Source organism: Quercus robur, chromosome 1 (genome assembly GCF_932294415.1).
Source record: "Quercus robur chromosome 1, dhQueRobu3.1, whole genome shotgun sequence".
Lineage (NCBI taxonomy): Eukaryota > Viridiplantae > Streptophyta > Magnoliopsida > Fagales > Fagaceae > Quercus > Quercus robur.
Genome location: NC_065534.1, coordinates 27,117,782 through 27,142,524, shown reverse-complemented (window position 1 = coordinate 27,142,524; position 24,743 = coordinate 27,117,782). Strand labels below are relative to the sequence as shown.

The following is a 24,743-nucleotide window of genomic DNA, read 5'->3' as shown; positions in this document are numbered from 1 at the left end:
TCACCTCCACATTAAATGCACTATACCAACCCAGTTATCACATTAATGGCAGAATGACCCCTGAATAGTGCCCCCACAACCTACATTCTACTCTACCACCTCCACCACCAGTAAAGCAACGATGTGATAAGTATCCAAGGAGGAATCGATGACCATCCAAGTGGAGGGCTTGAATGCAACCCTAGTAGTTATATATAGGAAGGAAGATCCTCCTAAAAGGTAGATCGAGAAAATCAAAAAAGGAATAAGTAGAAAATAGAGAGAGAAATTAAGAATTGTGAAACCAAGAAGTGTATATCCCAAAGAACTGTCGATCCTTGGCCAACTCAAGGAAGAACTTGAATAAGAATCTTCATCTTTCTTTTTGTTATTCTCTACTTAAACTGTTGTCTTAGCCAACTTTTTTTCTTTAAATTACTAAGTAAAGCTACTATTAAGGCTTGAAGGGTTGGCCTTGATAATCTACCACTACAAATTAATTGTATTGAGCCTTCATCCTAGCCCACCCTTAACTAGTTTGGGCCAAATCGTTGGATCACACCCCTTACAAATACAATTACAATGAATACATGCTCAATAGTACATATAATATATAATTTCATAGACAAACACAATAAATGTCTATTAATGACGGCTATAATAGTCAAAATTAATATTTAGACAATAGATATAAAAGAGAGAAACAAATCATATTATGTTAAACTTTCATGTGCATTGCACAATTACTAACTAGTTTTTTGAGTTTGGTGAGAGAGTGTAATTAAACATGTTTGTGTGTTTAGCAATTAGTTTGTTTTTCAAAAATATATATATATAAAAAAAAAAAAAGTCCCAAGGACCATGGATGACCCTGGGGCTCCAAAACATCACTTTGTGTAGTCTTAGGAATCCCTATAACTAGTTCACCAACCCCACTGTAAAACCAAATTTTTTAACAGTTTATGCATTTTTTTCATTACACATCACTCCTCACAACATACATGGATTCATCAGAGCATACCGATCCACATAGAAATTTCTAGGATTTATTTGCATTCATCATCATTCAACTTAGTAAAGATCTGTCAACAAGCATCAATCTTTTGGAGAATCTGTATAACATGGTTAAGATTTAAAGGTGGCAATATGTGATCAAGGCAAACCATACGAGCATGAAGGGTCGACAGTCCATCCGGTAGCCATCAATTGTTCAAATACCAAGAACGCATGTAGTTTATTTTCAAATTCTTTGCTGATAACTCTAATTTTCCCATAGCATGTTTAGTTAGGGTTTTTGTTATGTTTTGATAGTATGAACAAAAAAAAAAACCAAAAAAATGTTTTATTATAGATCTCTTTTATACTTTGATTTCCATCATGATAGTTCTTAGATTTTGGCATCTCATGTTGATTTCCATGATCATGCACTCACATATTACGTGAACTAATTCTTAGGATAGTAAATCCTTTGATTATTTGAATTCATATGTCGTACATATAATCATGTAGATTAATATAAGCATGTCATTCACATTATTTAAAATTATCATACTACGATTTCATCCATCAAATAGTAGTTGTGATGGGACTGACGAAATCAACTGCAGACGAACCCAATAAGACAGACGAGGTCATTCTCTTAGACGAGCTCAAACCAGTGCCCACGTCACCGATAAGGATAGCAGGACCATTTAATACTGCCAATAATGTCTCGGATGGTTACAAAACCAGTTGTACAGACCGTTGAGAGCATATTGAAGCCCAATTACTAAGCAGGAGGCGTTACCAAAAAAGACATTAACACCACAATATCAACCACAACGGCTAGAATACAAGGCAACATATATAAAGTCCTCACATTGCCAACACAAGGTACATAGACACTTTGAGAAATACTCATTGTTATCCTGCTATTCTGTTTCATTTTACAAAGTATTTTCTTGTTCTGACTTGGGCATCGGAGACGTTGTGGCAGGCACCACACCGGTGACCACCTTGAAAGGAGCAGTCATTTCATTTACACAGGTATCCAGGCGAGAGTTTGGATCCATCCGGACACGTTCAATTAGACTGACGAAGTCACGCTTCATCAGATTGGTGCCGTCTGTGGGAAAAGAACATTTTCGTATTCAAATTCGAAAACGTAGTTTCCGATCAACTATAACATCCAAATGGAGTCTAATCAAGATTCCGCAGCCTTGGCTCAGCAAGTCCAAGCCCTAGCGGCCACCGTTGAAGAGCTTACTAGACAAAATCAGGAAATGAAGCTACGGCTTCAACAGGAGGAAAATCGATCCAAATGCAACTTGGAGGACGAAGGAGATAGCCATAGAAGAAGTGACCATCGAAGACCTACAACTCTAAATGAACAGAGTTCAGATCTTCTTTGAGAGATGAGGAAGGAGATGGATAAACTGAGAAACACAATCAAGGAGAAAACAAACCAGAATGTGGATAGAATGGTCAGGGCAACAAACTCACCCTTCACTACAAAAGTCCTGGAGCGTCCAGTGTTGTTGAAATTTCGACTATCCCAACTTGAACCGTTTGACAGGCTTAAAGACCCCCAGGACCACCTCAACACCTTCAAAACGACGCTAAGCCTTCAACAGCCACCTGATGAGATACTGTGCCATTCTTTTCCTACAACCCTCAAAGGTGCGGCAAGAGAATGGTTCACCAAGTTGCCAACATCGTTCGTCGATAGCTTCGAGTAGCTGAGTAACACCTTTTTACGCCGCTTCATTGGAGGACAACACCCTAAGAGGCCGGCGGACCATTTACTCACCATTAGATAAGGAGAGAAAGAAACCTTAAGGTCGTATGTACAACGCTTCACTCGAGAGACCTTGGAGGTAGACGAAGCTGATGACAAGGTGCAGCTGACGACCTTCAAAGCGGGACTGAGTTCCAGAGAGTTCGTGGCTTTACTCATGAAGAATCCTCCAAAGACAATGGCAGAGACACTCTTGAAAGCACAGAAGTATATGAATGTTGAAGATGCATTAGCAGCCATAAAGGATGCAGAGAGGCTAAGAGACAAGGGAAAGAAAGAAGACGGTTGTAAAGGACAAAAGAGGGAACGCCCAGATCGTCGGAGCAATGATGAAGGAAAAATGAAAGACGATAAAACTCCTCGAACGGTAAAATTTACCCCTCTAGTTATGCCTGTTGACAAAATTCTAATACAGATTAAGGATGAGCACTACCTCAAATGGCCGAGGCCATTACATTCGTCCCCCAACATCTGAGATAAGAATAAATACTGCCGGTTTCACAAGGATCATGACCACTACACAGAAGATTGTCGGGACCTAAAGGAGCAGATAGAGGAGTTGATACGGAAAGGGAAACTGCAACAGTATGTGAAGAAAGGAGAGTCTAGCAGGTTTAGGGATGGTAACAAAAACCAGCATGACTCCTCGTCAAGAGACAAACATAACACGTCCTAGCCCCCACAGAATGTAATTAGGGAGATAAAGACAATTGCAGGAGGACCATTCACAAGCGGGTCATTCAGATCCCTCAAGAAAGCATGTCAGCGGCAGGTGAACAACGTCTACATGATACCCCCGTTCAAGCAGAAACAAACAGACCAATACACGTCTTTCAACGAAGAAGATGCTAGGGGAGTGAAGCAGCCTCATAACAACCCCTTGGTCATAATGCTCACGATAGAAGGATTCAATACCAAGAGAATCCTTGTAGACAACAGTAGCTCCGCATACATCATCTACGTCCCCGCCTTCCAGCAACTGAAGCTAGATCTAGGAAGACTACACCCATTTGACTCCCCCTTCATTGGCTATGTTGTTTTGTTGTGTTAAGTACTAGCCAATTGTTTTGTTGTATTAAGTTTAAGTACCATTTGTCATCAAGGAAGTAGCAAGCTCAACTCTGTTTAATTCAATGGGTTTTCTATGTTAGTTAATGCTATTGGATATGAGTTATGTGTATAAGTTTCCTATGGACTACATTGGTAGTTTAGTTCAATTGAAACAACATCAACTTGACAGATTGGCTTTTAGATTGCATTTATAAATATGTTTTTGGCTTTTGATATGAGTCATGACAGGTTCAACGGTTTTTTTTTTTTTTTTTTTTAAGGTTGACAGGTTTTGAGTTTTTTTTTTTTTTTTTTTTTTTTTAAAGGTGACAGGTTCTAAGTTTTTTATTTTTATTTTTATGGATTTTTAAAAATATGATAGGTTCAATTGAAAGGTTCTAAGTCTTGACAAGTTCAATTGACAGGTTCTTAAATTGACAGGTTCTAAGTCTTGATAGGTTCAATTGAAAAAATACTTGTTAAGAAAATATGGATTTAAAAAAATATGTCAGTTAGAATAAGAGGATTATTTGAGAATGTTACCATTAGAATAAGAATATTTGAAAATATGATTATTAGGAACAAATAATAAAGAAAGAATAAAATAAGAATTAAAAAATAATATTTAAATGAAATGATAAAAAAAAAAACATTTAATAAATAGTGTATTGTAAAGTAATGTGTTAAAATAGTAAAAATAACTTTTTGACGTGTTAAAATAATATTATTTTACAACGCGGGTTGTTAATGCTCTCATTTGTACACAAAGTAATAAGGCAAAATATAATATTATTTTATTCAAAATAAATTAGTGGATGTCAGACACACAAAACAATAAAGCAAAATATAAGATTATTTTATTCAAAATAAATTAATAAAGAGGCTGAAGTTGGAGAAATTATTAGTTCCTCCGGGAGGACCACATCAGTGGTCCTCCCTGCTCCTGTCAACCAATTAAAAAGTGCCATGTGGCCATTTTTCTTATTCAGCTCCACATCAGCAACAACTCATTTCCTTAACTCTTGTTAACGAAACCAAACCAAGGTCAAAACTAAAACAACCTCAGCATCCTAAACCTTCTCACCGTATTTCAAACCTTCTCACCGTATTTCTCCTTTCTCTGCTCTTTTCCCTCTGCCTTTCAGCTACCCAAAAAAACAAAAAACTCTCTTTCTTCAGATCTTTCTCTACCCAAAATTCAAAAACTCTCTCACACCATTGTTCAATCCCCATGGCTACAGCTAGCAGCCACTGCGTCCCACACCTCCACTACCGGCGGAGTTCCGATATGTTCCTGTTTCTCTCCTTCGGCCACTAGTGGCCGTCGGGTCCTCCTCTCTTTCTCTTTATTGTCTTTTCTCTTTTATTTTTCTTTTTGTTTCTCTTTTTATTTGTCTTTTAGAAGTGACTAAATCCCTAGAATTTTGTTTAGTGACTGGGTTTCCTTTTGGGTATAAAGCTTGATGATCTGCTTTGGGTTTGAAAAATTGGGGCTTTTGGGTACAGCCGAATGTGTTTTGATTATGTATCTGCCTGTAGTTGTTGTGTGGTGTTGTCTTTGACATCAGTCCAAAAATTATGTTGCTTGGTCATGAGCTCATGATGTATGCTAAAAATCATTATGAAATTTCTCTTATTCTTTTTTCCTAATTTTTTTAGGTATCTGTTCCTTTTCTAAATTTGGATTGACTATGAAGATGGGTATTTTGCTGGTGGATAATAAATTTTGTTTTTTATAGTTCATTTTAAAGATATAAACTGTGGCTCTTGATAGGTAATGAGGTACGGTGTTTGTGAGCTTAGAATAATAATTCTTGATTTGTTATGCACAACTGGTTTTCTAAGCTATATTGCTACTCACGCTCTTATTTGCTTATCAAAAAGTTTTTTCCCTCCTTTCTTGATTTCTTTGCCAAAGATTTCCTTCTTTAATTTTTTTTTTTTTTTTTTCAGTTTTTGCTATAAATAATTTCTTGTGTAATTTTTTGAATTTTTTGCTTTCCTTGATTTCTTGTTTTTGTCCAGCACAAAAGCTTTAAACAGTTAAGCATATTGTGAATTTAATTGGCTTGTCTTGAAATCAAATTCATACCAAAAAATTTTCACCTGCATTTGCCACTAAATACCTTGAAGCTTGCCTTGGTCCCCTTTTCAGTTAGTGGAGTGTAATTTTGCTTCGGCGCCTCTTTTTTTAGTAGGTGAATATCTCATCTTTGCTTCTCCTTAATGCAAAATACATTTGTTATTGTCTGATTGCCCCCATTAAATTTGGGCTATGCAACTATTATATTTTGTCATTGATGACAAAGAAATTAAAAATATCTCTTGAACATTCAGACTATATGATCTACTTTGTATTTCATGGTTTCACTTTTAATTTTGGTCCTTTAGCTGAGTTCTTAATATGGAAGTTCCTAAGCTAAACCCTCAACAAATTTACATATTTAGTAGTAATAGTGATCTTATAGCTTCACCTGTGCCTGCTGTTAGTTTGAAATTTTGATGTATATTTATCATTGAAATCACTCTTTATTATTTTGTTAGGTTGAATGGCATGATTAAATGGATGCTATACCCAATATGGGAAGCTGCTTCCGTTGATGAATGGTTATACAATGGCGGTCCATATGAGCTAATTGTTCTACCACCAAGAGCAAGAAAAGGCAGCTGCTGGAGGTGGAGGGGGATTAGTGCTAAATTTTAGATTGTTTTTTGTTAGTGTAGACCACATGTTCTCACTCTTGTATAAGTTCTTTATACAAGTTCTACCATTCTGGTGAAATCTTGTAGAAAAATATATGTTTTGGATATATGAAAAAACTTTGTTAAGGTACTGTGTGTGCTGTGCTTAGTAGTGTGTGGGTGGTGCCTAGTAGTGTGATGAGGTGTGCCTGTTGTGGTGATAAAGGGTGCGTGTACTTGGCTATATTGAGGCATGTGCAGTGTAAGTGCATGATGTGAAGCTTAGTAAGTGATCAGATAGTGAGAGTTAGTTAGGCAGTTGTTAGTGGTAGTTACATTTGGTATTGCTGAGATTGTAATTGTATATACCCCCAATTTTGGGAAGATAATAAACAAGTTTGGAATCAATTCAGTTACTCTCCTTTATCTTTCTTGTTCTTACTCTGTTGGAGGTGGTTACCCTCAAAGTAACCAACATCTCATTCTTTCCATTCTTCAATTCTTGCCATTACTTTCTTCAACAGTCAAGCTCTTAACAAACTTCAACACTTACCTTTAGTAGCCACTTGTATGATTCAAAAATTGTTTTGAATGGAAGTATTTTGCTTAGGCATAATCTTATTCATTACACTTCAACTTCAACTTGCATCCTTGTAGAATTTGTGAATATAATTTTTAGGTTCCATGAATGTGCATGTTTTTAGGTTCTTTTTTGAGTGAAATAATAGCCTTGTAATCAAAGTGTATATTTTAATAAAGCTTTGTTTATTTTTGGATCAAACTCTTCCATCAATTTGTGACCGTACAGGCATCATCAAAATTGTTCAATTTGAAGCATTACAAGAAATTAGAAATAAAAGGCACACAATCAATTACATTTTATTACATTCTCAAACCAATATCAATAAAAGAATAACTATATTTTATTACATTCTTCTTGGTTTGTACTCTAAATCCACGTCAAAGTTTTTGTAAACGAACATGAAAACTAAGTGTCAAAACTAAAGAATACATTCAGTGTTCCATTGATACTGAAAATTAGCCTATTGACAGCAAGATACATGGCTTCAATGCTTCATGGAATGCTTCAAAACATTTTTCTGGCAAGATACATTGAACTTCATTGCAGCAGAGGCTAATATTTTATCCTGTTAATAAGAAAACAAGAGACATAGTTATTAGTTATTACTCCATGTAACCTTTTTCGACAATAAATGGAAAATAAAAAAGAGCAGAAACAAACTCTTGTTCATAAGCTCAATTGTACCCAAATCCAACTGCAATTTCTGCTTTATTGTCTAAATTAGTACCATATTTGTATAACATAGAAATGCCCAAGTAGAATTAAAGTTAATAAATGAATACCATATCTATATAACATAGAAATGCCCAAGAAGAATTAAAGTTCAACTAGAAATATTTGACAAAGAAGAATCATTATTCTAAGCTCACAAACATTGTACCTCATTACCTATCAAGAGACACAGTTTATATCTTTAAAATGAACTACAAAAAACAAAATTTATTATCCACCAGCAAAATACCCATCTTCATAGTCAATCCAAATTTAGAAAAGGAACAAATACCTAAAAAAAATTAAGAAAAAAGAAGAGAAATTTCATAATGATTTTTAGCATACATCGTGAGCTCATGACCAAGCAACATAATTTTTGGACTGATGTCAAAGACAACACCACACAACAACTACAGGCAGATACATAATCAAAACACATTCGGCTGTACCCAAAAGCCCCAATTTTTCAAACCCAAAGCAGATCATCAAGCTTTATACTCAAAAGGAAACCCAGTCACTAAACAAAATTCTAGGGATTCAGTCACTTCTAAAGGGCAAATAAAAAGAGAAACAAAAAGAAAAATAAAAGAGAAAAGACAATAAAGAGAAAGAGAGGAGGACCCGGCGGCCACCAATGGCCAAAGGAGAGAAATAGGAACATACCGGAACTCCGCTGGTAGTGGAGGTGTGGGACGCAGTGGCTATTAGCTGTAGCCATGGGGATTGAGCAATGTTGTGAGAGAGTTTTTGAATTTTGGGTAGAGAAAGATATGAAGAAAGAGAGTTTTTTGTTTTTTTGGGTAGCTGAAAGGCAGAGGGAAAAGAGCAAAGAAAGGAGAAATACGGTGAGAAGGTTTGAAATACGGTGAGAAGGTTTAGGATGCTGAGGTTGTTTTAGTTTTAACCTTGGTTTGGTTTTGTTAACAAGAGTTAAGGAAATGGGTTGCTGCTGATGTGGAGCTGAATCAGAAAAATGGCCACATGGCACCTTTTAATTGGTTGGCAGGAGCAGGGAGGACCACTGATGTGGTCCTCCCGGAGGAACTAATAATTTCTCCTGAAGTTGGGAGACTCTATGGAGGCCGGGGACCACTTCAGTCGAAATTCAGACCCTTTTTTTACAATAATAATGTAATGAAAATCCATGGCTGCGCTAGTACACTCCACTTTATGGCACGTGCATATGAAATTTATAGTTGTAACCTTCACTTGTCTTCTAAGCACAAAAAAAAAAAATGGGTATCTGGGTTTTACTTTTTGACCAGAACAAAGGCTGAGTTCATGGCATGCGACACTGCTATGACTTTCAAGTTATCAGATCAAAGCACACATGTGAAATTGCATAATAATTAAGTAATAAGCAACAACTCCTTTAAAGGAGTAGTTGCTTATTACTTTAAAGGAGTAGTTGCATAATAATTAAGTAATACCAACTACTCCTTTCGTTATTACTATATATATATATTTACAAGTGTCGTATTTTTTTTTTTTTTACCTTGTAGATTATAAGGTGTTCTTCTCTGCTATTAAATTGAATCAGTAATACCTATACTAATGGCACATCCTGTTTCGGACATGAATTCCATCAAAGCTAAACCAACCACGCAGTGCCACGTGGTGGCCATGCCTTCTCCAGGCCGTGGCCACATCAACCCCATGATGAACCTCTGCAAGATACTAGCTTCCAAAAACAGCAATATCCTCGTCACTTTCGTTGTCACCGAAGAATGGCTTGGTTTCATCGGCTCCGATCCTAAGCCCGACAGCATTCGCTTCGGCACCATTCCTAACGTTGTCCCATCAGAGCTAGTCCGCGCAGCTGACATTTCCTCCTTCACCGAAGCTGTCATGACGAAGTTGGAAGCTCCATTTGTGCGGCTCCTTGATCAGCTTGAGCCTCCGGTTACAGTTATCATGGCTGATACTTTTCTTTTCTGGGCAGTTGGAGTTGGGAACCGAAGGAATATTCCGGTGGCATCGTTTTGGCCTATGTCGCCGTCCATGTTCACCATCATCCAACATGTGGATCTTTTAGTCAAAAATGGTCATTTCCCATCTGACTCAGGTGAGTATGTATTAGATTATTAATGCAAATTCTTTTTACTTATCTCTCCTCCTACTTCTTCTTTTTCTTAGTAAATAATAAATAAAATATTTCAATTTTTTTTTTTAACATGTGACTATGTGAGTTGGAAAAAAAAAAAACATTATTGGAAAACAAAAAACCCAATAATAAAATAACCCTCCTTGTCATTTTATGGTATGGAAACAGTCCAAGCAAAGATTTAGTTTTTAATAGTCATTCATTATGATTTATTTATATATGAAACCATAAATTCTAGAATTTGAAGAAATATGATTGGCTAAGAATCTAATAGTGGGTTTAAATATGAAATAAAATTTAAATTTAATATATATATGAAAATAATGATGTGTAAAATTGTAAGGTCTCAAAAGTTTAGGTAATACAATATTATATGTTCAACGAAAAATCAAACTGCTTTGGTTTTATATATATTAAAAATTATTGATTAAAATTTAGTTACCAATCTTTGCAATGCATACAAAAGTAACAAAATATTATCTTCTCTATTTTTTTATAATAAAAATAAATAAATATGGACTTTGATAGTTATTGAAAGATATTCATAATATATGATTGAGTTTGTTAATGGGATTGAATCTATTATATTATTTAAAGAAAATATAATACAACAATTCTAATGTAGGCGATAAATATAAGAGCTTTTATGGTGAATTCTTATAGAATTTAAACTCAACGAAAAAATACAAATTAGAATAATGACATGAAAAAAAAAAGTGTTTTAAAAGTTTATGTGGCAATAATAGAAGAAGTTAACATAAAGTCATTTTTATTTTATTTTATATTGCATATAGATTTGGATTATAGATATATAAAATAATTTAACATTTGAATCCAAAATTATAGCATGGCTTCCAAATAAGTAATAAAATTTAACTTAAAGGGACCCATAAAATATAATAGACAATGATCCGTACTTGTGGCTCCCTCCCAAAAAACCAAAAAAAAAAAAAAAAAAAAACTTTTACTTTTAACAAATCCTTAAAAGTTAGCTCATAACCTATGGCCTTAAGTTAGTTCATCCTTTGAGGACAACCACACCAACAATCAATGATCTTGATGTCCTCAAGTGCTTCTACCAAGAAGAGCAACCACCGCAAAGATTAATGTTTTTGAGTTTATTTTATTTTATTTTACTTTTTAATGTGGCAATACTATTTTAATTAATTTTCTTTTAGAAGAATACTAGACACATAATAACGTAATAAATATGACTTCTATTTAATTTGTATATTATGAGAAATCTAACTATAATATTTGACTTTTTCAAAAGAAAAAAAAATGCAAATAATTAAAAAGCCAATATCGATAATGTAGTATAGTTAGTAAGTACGCATATTGTACCGTGCGTAACAATTAAAATTACTCGCGTCTTGTGTATTGTGTGCAAACATACAGAATTAAACGCATTATTATGAGGCTAGACGTACATTAATACATCACACGTTAGTTACAGTCAAGTCGGCAAGTTATACAGATTGTTAAAAGATATTCATAATATGTGATTATGTTTGTTAATGGAATTGAATCTATTATATTATTTAAAGAAAATATAATATGACAAAATTCTAATATAGACAATAAATATAAGAACTTGTACAGTGAATCCTTATAGAATTTAAACTCAACAAAAAAATACATATTAAAATAATGACGTGAAAAAAAAAATGTTTAAAATTTTAAGTGACAATAATGGAAGAAATTAATAGAAATTCATTTTTATTTTATTTTATATTACATATAGATATAGATTATTGATATATAAAATAATTTAAAGTTTGAATCCAAAATTATAGCGTGGCTTCCTAATAAGTAATAAAATTTAACTTAAAGGGACCCATAAAATATAATAGACAAATAATCCATACTTGTGGCTCCCTTCTAAAAAACAAATATTATTTGCTTTTATCTATAAAAAATATATATGGTAAATGTTTTCCATATTTTTGTTACTATATTTTTTTTAAATAAGCGTAACATACCCATACAATACAAGTCTGTTTGAATACCGCTTATTTGCTGAAAACTGAAAACTTATTGTTAAAAACACTATAGCAAAATATTTTTTTAAATGCAAAATACTATTCACGAACACTATTCATGTGTTTTTGTACTTTGGCTGGTCCATGAATAGTGCCACGGGACCAGCTAAAAAAACGCAGCTTAAACGCAGCTTCAGTGCTAGGCAAATGCACACTACATGTACTGTTTTTTATTTGATTCCATATGTGGGGCCCAATAGTTCATGGGCCAGGCCCACTTGCTCATGGGAAGCCCAAAGGCCCAAGCCGAAAAAGGTTATGGCCCAAGCTCAAAAATATAAGGCAAAAAATGGCCCCAAGAAAAAGGGGGGATTCCCATCCCACCTCCAGGAGAAAGACTCCATGGATGAAAACATCTTAATAACTCATGCACATGACAGAAAAAACCCACCGTTGGGTAACCGGGGTAAGACCTTAATGATCCTCGGACCAAGTCCGAGGAGACCAACCCCGCAGGATACGACGCTATAAGGTTTAAATGCTCAAACCCAACTCCTTTTTCTGCATGAATTCCTCTAAAATCAAGACCGGACCATCGCCCTGTGATCAAAGGCAAGCCTTTCAAGCCCACTCTCTACAAATCATATTGTGAGGGATTTTTCATGCACGAGCCCAACATCATTATTGGGCCGTTAAAAAATCTTGTCCCTACAATTGGCGCCGTCTGTGGGAAAGGCTTGCGCGTTGGCACGGGTGGCGTTCGAGTCAACTCTCTAGCAAGCAGAGATTCGCGGGTTTTCCCCCATCTCCGGCGACATGCAGTTGTTATTCCGACATAAATTTGTGCCAGGGCTTACATCCTGTAGCGCCAACGGCACGGGCAGCTCTAGGGGCTTCCGACCCCAAGTCAGCTCTCCCCGCCATGGTCAAGGGGCTGACCTGCGAAAAAGCAAATAAGTACAAAAAAGTACTCAAAAAGTTTTGGACAGAACCAAGGCCTTGCATGGTCCTCGGACTCAAGCCTATGGGGAAACCAAATACTCAAAAAGTTCTGGATAGAACTAAGGCCTTGCATGGTCCTCGGACTCAAGCCTATGGGGAAACCAAGTACTCAAAAGTTCTGGACAGAACCAAGGCCTTGCATGGTCCTCGGACTCAAGCCTATGGGGAAACCAAGTACTCAAAAGTTTTGGACAGAACCAAGGCCTTGCATGGTCCTCGGACTCAAGCCTATGGGGAAACCAAGTACTCAAAAAGTTTTGGACAGAACCAAGGCCTTGCATGGTCCTCGGACTCAAGCCTATGGGGAAACCAAGTACTCAAAAAGTTTTGGACAGAACCAAGGCCTTGCATGGTCCTCGGACTCAAGCCTATGGGGAAACCAAGTACTCAAAAGTTTTGGACAGAACCAAGGCCTTGCATGGTCCTCGGACTCAAGCCTATGGGGAAACCAAGTACTCAAAAGTTTTGGACAGAACCAAGGCCTTGCATGGTCCTCGGACTCAGACCTATGGGGAAACCAAGTACTCAAAAGTTTTGGACAGAACCAAGGCCTGCATGGTCCTCGGACTCAAGCCTATGGGGAAACCAAGTACTCAAAAAGTTTTGGACAGAACCAAGGCCTTGCATGGTCCTCGGACTCAGGCCTATGGGGAAACCAAGTACTCAAAAGTTTTGGACAGAACCAAGGCCTTGCATGGTCCTCGGACTCAGGCCTATGGGGAAACCAAGTAATCAAAAAGTTCTGGACAGAACCAAGGCCTTGCATGGTCCTCGAACTCAGGCCTATGGGGAAACCAAGTACTTAAAAAGTTCTGGACAGAACCAAGGCCTTGCATGGTCCTCGGACTCAGGCCTATGGGGAAACCAAGTACTCAAAAAGTTTTGGACAGAACCAAGGCCTTGCATGGTCCTCGGACCCAAGCCTCTGGGAAAACCAACTACTTAAAAGGAAAAACTACGTTACGTGGACCTTAGAATCTCCCCGAGAAAAACTCTCCATTAACAATTGGGTTAATTCCTGAACTACATGGATTCTCTAGTTTGCCCTCGGATCCTCAACACCAAAGGGACCAGTACGGAATGGAGCAACATGTTTCCAAAAGCATAATCGAAGTCATTCAATGCTCGGTCACCCCCTCGGATGAATTATTTAGAATTTATCGTTCCCGGACAGTATTCTCGCACTTATTACAGAACGTTCAACCGTTATCTCGGTTAGTTTCCTAAGTTTAACTTACTATGAATTGTTATTATTATGCCTGGTAGTGTCGGTAAATTAGAATTAGTTGAATTGTGTTTCAAGGGTTCTTACTCTAAATATCGCTGAGGAGAAACACACACATGGAGCACACCCATTCACAAAGTGGTGTTGCCAAAAGAACAGTGTTCAAAACAAGTAAATAAATTTCCATTTTTACTAAAACAAAGAAATAGTACAGCGTACAATGAAAAGCTGGAATCAGCTTATGTCAAAGCTCACTACATAATTGAAAAGGAAGATACAAGAGAATAAGACAAAGCTGAAGAGGCAGTACAGACGAGAGGTTGGCTTCTAAAGCTAACCACATAACCAAAAAGAAAGATACAAGAGAATAAGATAAAGCCGAGGAAGTGGCACAGAGGAGAGGTTGGCTACTGCTCCAAGACCTTGTTCTTCCTCAATGCTTTTACACGCCCATAACTCAGGCAGCAAAAGAAACCCAACTTGAGCCTCACACCGCTGAAGGAAAGGTGCAGGGAGCCGGAAGTTGAGGAGCCTTCACCAAAAATTTGCCTGTGACAGGGCAGAGGCGATGATGGCGGAGAATCTTTCTTCTGACACACCAAAATTCTGGCATGAACAGAACCTGCTTCGGATTTTTACTAAAAGAGGGAGAAACACCTTTTCCCCTCTGTCGAAGCGGAATATTCTCTTGAATTTATGCTTCTTTTGCCCGTACCTCGCTATTCTGAGTCTCAGGAGGACACGGCGCCTTTGTGGCGGAGAGAGTTCCTTCTCCCCAACTCTCGCCTCAAACATGTTATGCTAAGGGGGGATAGCACTGGATATGGGAGTCGTGATTTGGGAGGAAACTGAAGGATTGGTGCGTAGGTGAAGCAACTTTCTCTCCTATTTATTTAAAAAAGATAAGATGGTGGCATTTAATTCACGCAGCGTCCCAAGGAACGCTACAGACAAAATGGCTCCGGCTCAATCTCCAACGCCACCTGCAACCATGGGATTAAAGGAGTCTCGGGAAGGTGCACCTCGAACACTGGGACGCTAAAAAGTACCGCGTGACCAAAGACTACAGAAATACCTCTTAACTTGTGGGCCTAGTGAATTCGCGGCCCAGGCCCGTTCTGCATGGGGGCTCAGGGACAACGGCCCACGCCGAGGAATAGCCGTTGCCGAGGACAACCTCCTGCTCGGCACCTCGTGAAATACCTGAGGAAAGGGAGAAACTGAACTCAAAAAGTTTTGGACAGAACCAAGGCCTTGCATGGTCCTCGGACTCAAGCCTATGGGGAAACCAAGTACTCAAAAAGTTTTGGACAGAACCAAGGCCTTGCATGGTCCTCGGACTCAAGCCTATGGGGAAACCAATTACTTGGATGACAAAATTAGGTGTTGGACAGAGCCAAGGCGTTGCGAAGTCTTTGGACTCAAGCCTATTGGGACGCCAACTACTCGGATGGGGAAAGTCCTCGGCTCAAATACTGTAAAATGTTAAGGCCAATAAAAGTGTTAGGATGATGGCGAGACGCCCCACTATTCGGTAGCCTAAGGGGGCTGTTCATTTTTGTGGGTGATATGTCTTCGGATGATTACTTCTTACACCGCATAGAGCATCCAGTTCTAATCTCGGCGTTGTTTTGGGTAAGTATCGTTATTCACAGGTAGGCATTGCTGTGTCAAACCATTCTATTAAAGTTATAATGATATCTTTTTGTTAGCAAGTATTTTGGCCTTTGTTATCATTGATTCAAATGTTATACTATTATGCCGAGCAGCGTTTGCAAATTTGTAAAAACATAGAGACAGAACATGCGAAGTAAGATAACAACAATTTTTATTAATATGAAAAATTATTACAACGTACAAAAAGGGGCTTAAACAAGCCTATACAAAAGGTGAACTGCCGAAACAACAATAACATCCGCAATACAGTTAAGTAAACAGTCAGGTGTCTTTTAAACTCGTCTTCAAATTCTCTCCAATCTCTGCCTCAGTGTTGCTCATATTGAGAGAAGAACCTTCTTTAGAAAAAGATGAAGGAGAAGGAAGAAGGAGATGAAGGAGAAGGAAGAAGAGGATGGAAGAGATGAATAAGGAAGATGGAGGAGATGAATGAGGAAGATGGAGGACATGAGTAAAAGAAGGAGGAGAAGAAGAGGGAAAAGATGAGAAGGAAGAAAGAGAAGCAAAAGAAGGCGCCAGTGAACGAAGAGAGGAAGAAGCAGGGGCACTTAGTCCCTGCCCCAGTCCTGACTCTTAACACACTGGAGCCATATTAGATATGCTCATGAGAGAGCGGGTAGTACTGATGATGTGTGTCCTCGGCTCAGTCACGTCGAAAGTGTGACGTGACGAGTCCCTGCTTCGGATTTTGGCTGAAAGAAAGGCGAGACATATCTTAAGTCTCCGCCATCCTTACCCTGACCGAGCCATTTCGAGCTTCGTTAGAACATGGTGTTTCTGGGAGGGGAATGGTTTTTTCATTGCTTATTACTACGGTGAGTGTATTTCAGGTTAAGGTATAACCGGACGGTAAAAGTAAACTCCGAAAGGAATCTAAGGGTTTCAAATTTTGGGGGGATTAAAGGGATTCATCTGTGGAAGAAACAACTCTTGTTTCTTCTCTTTATATAGGGGACGAAGAGGAGAGTACTTAATGCGTTCAGATCTCCAAGGAAATCTGCAAACAAGAATACGTCCGTTTCATTCCCCCACGCCATAAAAAACCGTTGAATCTGGGAGGTCTCGTAAAGGGAAGATATTAAAGACGCGCTTCGGATAACCAAACGGCATAAACGCATCGTGCGCAAATTAAGGGGAACATCTTGTGGACCGGTACACTCCCTGGGCAGGTGAAGAGGCGCTGACGTCAGTCAAGGGCTGAATTAAATAAGCCATAATGAAGGCTCGGTATTACCAAAACCCCCCTCTCCAACCATGATGTTGGACAGCAGGGTTTTGAGGGGCTATTGTGGGGCCCAATAGTTCATGGGCCAGGCCCACTTGCTCATGGGAAGCCCAAAGACCCAAGCCGAAAAAAGTTATGACCCAAGCTCAAAAATATAAGGCAAAAAATGGCCCCAAGAAAAAGGGGGGACTCCCATCCCACCTCCAGGAGAAAGACTTCATGGATGAAAATATCTTAATAACTCATGCACATGACAGAAAAAACCCACCGTTGGGTAACCGGGGTAAGACCTTAATGATCCTCGGACCAAGTCCGAGGAGACCAACCCCGCAGGATACGACGCTATAAGGTTGAAATGCTTAAACCCAACTCCTTTTTCTGCATGAATTCCTCTAAAATCAAGACCGGACCATCGCCCCGTGATCAAAGGCAAGCCTTTCAAGCCCACTCTCTACAAATCATATTGTGAGGGATCTTTCATGCACGAGCCCAACATCATTATTGGGCCGTTAAAAAATCGTGTCCCTACACCATATTTTTACGTTGAATTTTTGAAATGTACTTTTTTAAAGATGCCAAAATATACCCGCCTGTATATTTACCGTATTATACTTGTGCCATATCCTTGGTCAAGTTTTTAGTTTCTCACATAAATCATTTTTTTCCCCTGGGAATTGGGGGGGGGGGGGTGCTTTTTCTTTCTTTGCTTTGAAAGATTACCAAAGAGATTGATTTGGTAGTGCAAAATGAAGCTATAACTGCTGAACAAAGGCAATGAAATTATGAAAATGGAGAGAACACCTTGACAAATTAGAGGACGGATTACTTTTTGGATAAAATTTGGCTACAATCAACAATAGGAAAATGTCTTGTGTTTACTAACTAAATCACACTTAAGTGATTGTATACAATCAATTTTAGATACATTGCATATGACAAGGACACATATAATTTTCCTATTGTTGGTGGTAGCCCTATGTTATAACCAAGTTTGTAACCAAATTTTGTTCTTACATTTTTTTTGTTTTAGATTTATTTTTGCTTATTAATTTTTTGCCTATGAGATTTAACCCTTATAGCTACCTTAGACAAAAGAACCAATTCAACAATAAGTCAACTTTATTTTCATAGCAACTCAAACAGAACTTCAAAACAGCTAGAAAAATAATTGAACTAATTACCAATTAACGTAGTTTCTTCATTGTCATACTTTTACTAGGATTATGTCTATCCAATTTTGGATTTCTATTGATACCATTGGTTTTTTTTTTTTTTTTTCTTTTTTATGTCAACAAAATCTGAGGAGCATGTAGATTACATCCCTGGAATTTCCTCCACACAACTAATGAATATTCCTTTTGATGGGAGAAACCAACAAACGACGAAATGGATTCTCGAAGCTTTTTCATGGGTAAACAAAGCACAATATCTCTTATTAACTTCCATTTATGAGTTCGAATCCAAAGTATTTGATGTTCTAGAAGCAAAATTCTCATTCCCGGTATATGCTATGGATCAAATTGTACCTAACTTTGATTTTGGAGAAAACACAAACCACAGTGACAACAACTATCTACATTAGTTAGACTGCCAACCTAGAAGTTCCGTTTTATATATTTCAATGGGAAGTTTTCTTTCATTTTCTAGTGCCCAAATGGATGAAATTGCAGTTGGTTTGTGTGATAGTGGTGTTAGATTCTTTTGGGTGGCACGTGACGAGACTAGCAGATTGAAAGATGTTTGTGGTCATAGAGGATTAGTAGTGCCTTGGTGCGATCAATTGATGGTCTTATCTCATTCTTCTATAGGGGGCTTTTGGTCACACTGTGGGTGGAGTTCCACTCGAGAAGGAATGTTATGTGGTCTTCCTTTTCTTACCTTTCCCATAATCTTTGATCAAATTCTAAATAGTAAGTTAATTGTCGAAGATTGGATGGAGGGTGAAGCAAGATGTGGGAATGAACAATTTGGTGTCAAGAGTGGAAATTTCAAGGCTAGTGCAGAAATTTATGAATTTTGAAAATGATGAAGTGAAAGAAATTTGGACAAGAGCAAGTGAATTTCAACAGATTTGTCAACGTGCAATTATAAAAGGAGGATCATCTGAAACCAACATCAATGCCTTCATCCAAGACCTTTCACATAGCATGGCTATTGAGTAGAAAGTAACTTTTTTGTTCGACATGACCATAAAATGTCATGCCTTCTTTGCAGTTATTTATGAAGTTTCAAGACCTTAACCTTGATAACACTACAAGCCAAAAAAAAAAAAAAAAACCTTGATAACAATGAATAATAAAAAAATAAAAATAATAATAATAATAACAAGCCAATAGTTTGGACTTGCAACTACTTGTTATTATTATATAATGTACTTTCTTCAACAAGATAATCTATTGAAGGTCTTTGTAATAATAATCTTTATTTTATAAATTGCATTAACTTACTCTCTTTTTTTTTCCAAGTGTGTTAATGTGTTGTCCATTTGAAGAATCTCTAGCAAGTGACTACATCTTGTATATCATGCTTCATGATGTCATAATAGAGTTTTTTTTTTTTTTTTTTTGAGAATACTTAAGTATTTTTTAATTATTGTGTTATTGGATAGAGTAACGGTTATTGTTTATTAACTTTTTTTTTTTTTTGCTGAATATTGTTAAATAAATTTTAGTGGCATTTCACATGAACGTTGTATGTTGTAGATTAGTTTCCTTCTTTTCTTGAAAATTTTCTAATTAACAATATTTGTGTCTTGCAAAACTAAGTGCTTGTTTGGATAGAGGGGAAGGGGGGAGTAGAGTAGAGTTGGCCGGAAATTAATTTCTACTCTTAATTTTTGGCCAACTCTACTATACTCCACATCCCTCTCCCTCAATCCAAATAAGCCCTAAATGTTTATGCCTTACTTTTCAACACAAATTGGGCTTCATAAAAAAACATCTTCATGAACAATAATTGATGATAACAATATTCTTTAATTATGGTAAATTAATAAGAAGATTTTATTAGGATAAAATAGTTTTTACAATGTTTGGATGAAATTTGTCATTCACCACCGTTTCGATGATACCACCATTGTTGGCAGTGTCATGAGAAAAAGGGAGAGTAATCAACCACTATAGATCTAGTGAGAAAGTAGAGGAGAGAGGGTACAAGAGAGGAGAGAGTACCAAAAAGTTAATAAATAAAGAATATAATTTTTTTACAAGAGCTACAATTCTATTGTATATTTAGAAGAGGACCATAGCTTTTGCAAAATTTTGTACAGTAAAGATATTTAAAATTTTTACAAGAGCTAAAGATTCTCGTGTATATTTAGAAGAGAATTTCAGCTTTTGCAAATTTTTTTATAGTGAAGATATTTAAACTTTTTACAAGATTCTCGTGTGATATTTAAACTTTTGCAAATTTTTGTATAGTGATGCTAAGGGGTGTTTTTGTGTAATTAGTATATATGATGCAGATCTATTTTAGATTTTTAGGTGTTTTATAACAGTGGATGTGAATGTATTGTCACATTAAGTCTTTTAAGATGAAGTATTGCATTTGGTCAATTCTCTTTTAGGGTGTGTTTGAATTGGGTGAAAACTGTTTCCAGAAATCATTTTCCGTAAAACCGGAGTGTTTGGCTGTCACGGAAAATATCATTTTCAGGAAAATGACTTCCGGTTGACCAATATTTTCACCTTTGACCCGGAAATCATTTTCTCCCTCATTTTCACTTCAAGTCACTTCCGGAAAAAGAGAGAGAGAGAGAGAGAGAGAGAAGAGAGCCCAGATCAGAGAGAGAGAGCCCAGGTCGCGCCGTGCCGTGCCGACGAGCGGTGCAGTGCACGATCGCGATCGATGAGATCGCGCTGTGCGATCGTCGATCGAGCGGCGCGATCGACAAGCAGTGTGTGTCCGACGAGTGCGCTCATCGATCGATGAGCGGCGCGATCGTCCGACGAGAGACGCGATCGCGATCGTCGATCGCGCCGCTCGTCAGACGAGCGTTTTGCCGGATTTGATGCATTTTCTGGTAAAATGTTTAAATGAACCAAACACCAAAATTAATTTTCCGTAAAATGAATTTTGTGACAGCCAAACACATGAAAACGTTTTCCTTTCCGGAAAATAGCATTTCCGGAAAATAGAATATTTTCCGGAAATTGTTTTACGCGAACCAAACACAGCCTTAATGTCATTCTTTGCATATGAAGTACCTTGCATTTGATAAACTCAATTTTTACAATTCCCATTACTTAGTGATTATCATAGGTGTATATTATCAATTGAAATTCATAACAACTTTTATATTAATGGTATGGTAGTTACAGGGAATTATGCATCTTTTTTAAAATAACAATTTTAATTATTTCAGGCTAAATTTGATCTAATTGCCCAAACATTTTTTTTTTTTTTTAACTTAAAACATGCAACATTGATAAAAGAAAAAAAAAAGTGCAACTCAAACTAGAATTAAAAAGTGTGAAGAGCCTTTAGGGGTGTTAGGCTTTTTTTGGTTCTTTTTTAAACTTAACTAATGCCCCATACCTGGCAAACAGGCCGAGTCAATCTAGTTTGGGTTAGATTTGGTTTAGCTGTTTAGGTCAGTGACTAATCAACCAACAAGTTTTAAAACCTATGAGTTTTACATTTTCATCTCTCCACTACTATCTACCTTAATATTACTTTTCCTATATCCTTTTATTTTCCTTTTCTTTTTGGCTTTTCTTTTTACCCTCCTCTTACTATAAATTTACAATTATCTATTTCATTTTATATGTAGTTTTCCCACGCACAAAAGGTTATTTCTCACTTAGGCTTAAGCTCTCTGAACCTCATTACATTAGCTCACAACCTATGCTATTACCTATAAAGAATTATGAGTACGTTAAAAGGCTGGTCCGCCAACCCATTAAGGGTTCACTCTATATGGATTGGAGAATGAGTTTCCCTAGTCATAGGTGACCTTTTGAAGGATGAGGAGAATGAGACATTGTTATCCTTACCCACAAATAGAAAACCTTAGAACCCAACTTGTAGGGTTAACCCAATTGTATGTGTGTTTGCTTTGTTTGTTGGGATGACATGTGGCATTAGCCAATTGTATTTGTATTGTTTATTAGGCCTACCAAAAAAGGTCAACCACTAAAAAAAATTATACATTTTTTTTTTCAAAATTTCTTTTCAAATAAATTCTCAAATAAGTTTTCAAAAAAGACAAAAGAAATTTTCAAAATCTTTTAAATTCTCAAAGAAGTTTTATAGATTTCCAATGAAGTAAAAAAAAAAAAATGAATATTTTCAAAAAAGAAAAATCTGAATTTTTTTTTAGCAACCAATTTTTCCCCACAAATTCAAATGGAGTTTCCACCAAAAAAAAAAAAAAAATCCCCTATAAAAAAATCTTTAAAGATGTTCTCAAAATATTTTTAGAGGTTGACTCAATCTTGCGTCCTAATTTGTTTGATGATTCAAGTCTTTCTTTTTTGATTTTGTGATTTTGTCTAGGGGCTTCAAGCCCATATTTTTTATTCAACTTTTATTTAGGCTTAGCCAATATTTGTCTTGTCTAGGACATTAAGTCCATTTTGTCCTTGATCAAGAGGTTTTAGGTCCATCTTTGTTTTGTCTTGGTGCTAATTAGCCCATCATTATTTTGTTTAAGGGAATTAGTCCCATCCTTGTTCTTTGTTTGTGACTTAGGTTCATTCCTATTTTGTTTAGGTAGCTTAGACACATCTAGTTTTGTCTTTTATCCTTAGGTACATCCTTGTCTCTCTTAGGAATGGCAAAATTTGTCTAGCCCACTAGTACTCGACCCAATCGGACCCTAATGGGGCGGGTTCGGGTTAGGTGTGGGTATTATACATACCCACCCCAAACCCAACTCGTATACATATATAATTTTAAAAAATTTTAAAAACCCTAACTCCCTAAGTATAAATATCTTAACTTTCTCTCCATTTTCATTTTTCCTAACCCTAACTTAGCTGCCCTCTCCCTCTTCATCTCTCAGCTCTCTCACTCACAAGGCCACAAGCACAACTCTTTGACTCTCTCATCTCTGGTTCTCCCTTGCCCATCTCACATAACCCTCTCATCTCCCTCGCCCATCTCGTACAACCCATATGGTCATATCCTTTACCCATCTCGCATCAATACCTGCCAGTCAGCCACTCACTCACGGCCTCACTTAGCCGCCCCCTCACGGCCTTGCTCAACCACCCTCTCATGGCCTCGCTCAACCTTGCGGCCTCACGGTCTCGCTCCTTGATGGAGCGCAAGAAGATGATCAGCGGTGTTAATAGAAATAAGGATGGGATGATCAATTTCAATGAGTTCTTACCAAGACTTGATGGACCCTCCCCCTCCCAAACAAGTTATTATTTAGGGCTCGTTTGGTAGAGGAGTTTGAGTAATGTTGTTTGTATTTTTTTGAAATACGTGTGGGTGAAAAAGTATGTGGAAATGTATGTAATATTGTTTAAAAACTGAAAACATGTGTTTAAGATGCTCTACCAAATAGGGCCTAAATATTTCTGTTTTTTTGTTTGTTTGTTTTTCCTCTTCTTGATTCACTAATCTAAATCTAATATGGGTTTTTCTCAAAGGAAAAAAGAAAAATCTAATCTAGGTTGTTTTTTTTATATGTTTGGTTGGTTGGAGATTTAAGTTTGGTAGGTTGTTGTTGGTTGGTGATGGAGAAGATTTGTGAATATTTTGAGGTCCACGATCTAAATTTTTTTTGGATTGGGCCTTGAAGTGCCATGGTGGGACGGGTCCCACAGGGACCCGTTGGGGCGAGTTTTGGTTAAAAAAACCCATTTAGTAAACGGGGTAGGTTTGGTTTTCACGGGGAGGGTGGCGGGTCAAGTTCAAGTTTAAAGAAACCCACCCCAAACCCAACCGTTGCCATTCCTAGAATCTCTAGGTCCCTTTGGCCATCTTGACATCGTGTTCTATGTCTAGGCCATAGACCCATCCTCATTTTGTGTGGAGGTCCTAAGCCCATATACAACCCAATTAATGTAAAAAATGTCAAATAAATAAAGCACAAATCAGTTGGGACTGAATTCTTAGTCTGCCTTTCTTTTTGGAGACTTATACTTTTGTTTGATTGGAGTTACATAGATTAGAATATTAGATACAAAGTGAGTGTGATTTATAAAAAACAGAAAATAACGACAATGTCAACTGCCAAAATATGTTATGGATTTTGATGTGAACATCTCATCATAAGATAGTGATTCAAAAAATGAATACATATGTTTCTCATAACATTGCCATCGAATTAATGAAAACGAGTTATCAATAACTGGCCTCACGCGTGTGCTCAGAGGCTCTTCTATTTTTTGGGTAAGGGTTAATTTAGAGCATTTATTATACTTTGGAATTACTACATTTTCCAATCACAAAAAAAACCTAGGGGTGTGATGAAAAATTATTTCATGTTAATACATAATACTCATCACCCTAAAAAAAAAAAACGTTGATGCAAATTTATTAACTGAGAACACGTAACACCTGATGCAAATTCAAAAGGCATGGTTTGTTTGGAGTCTTTTTGTCTTTTGGTAAGTTATTTTGGATCAAATTAAATTTTACCAATTTTTAAAATTTAAAATGAAGTAACATTTTAAAGTATCAAATATAAGATATATTTAAGGGTGTAAGTTTTTACCCCTAAAAGTTAGTCTATTATTTATTTAGAAGCAATTTTCAGCACAATTTTAAAATTTTATCTTTAAAGATAAGTTCT

At 36.9% G+C, this 24,743-nt stretch overlaps 1 long non-coding RNA gene and 1 pseudogene across 1 annotated transcript; one reads left to right on the top strand and one right to left on the bottom strand.

Moving 5' to 3' along the window:
* Positions 1 to 7,346: 7,346 nt before the first annotated feature.
* On the bottom strand, positions 7,347 to 8,860 carry LOC126727701 (uncharacterized). The gene is made up of 2 exons (XR_007656390.1): positions 8,445 to 8,860; positions 7,347 to 7,635 (listed from the first exon to the last, which is right to left on the bottom strand). It is a non-coding gene; the product is annotated as an uncharacterized LOC126727701 (long non-coding RNA).
* Positions 8,861 to 9,271: 411 nt separating this feature from the next.
* On the top strand, positions 9,272 to 19,250 carry LOC126727640 (UDP-glycosyltransferase 87A1-like; annotated as a pseudogene).
* The last annotated feature ends 5,493 nt before the right edge of the window (positions 19,251 to 24,743 follow it).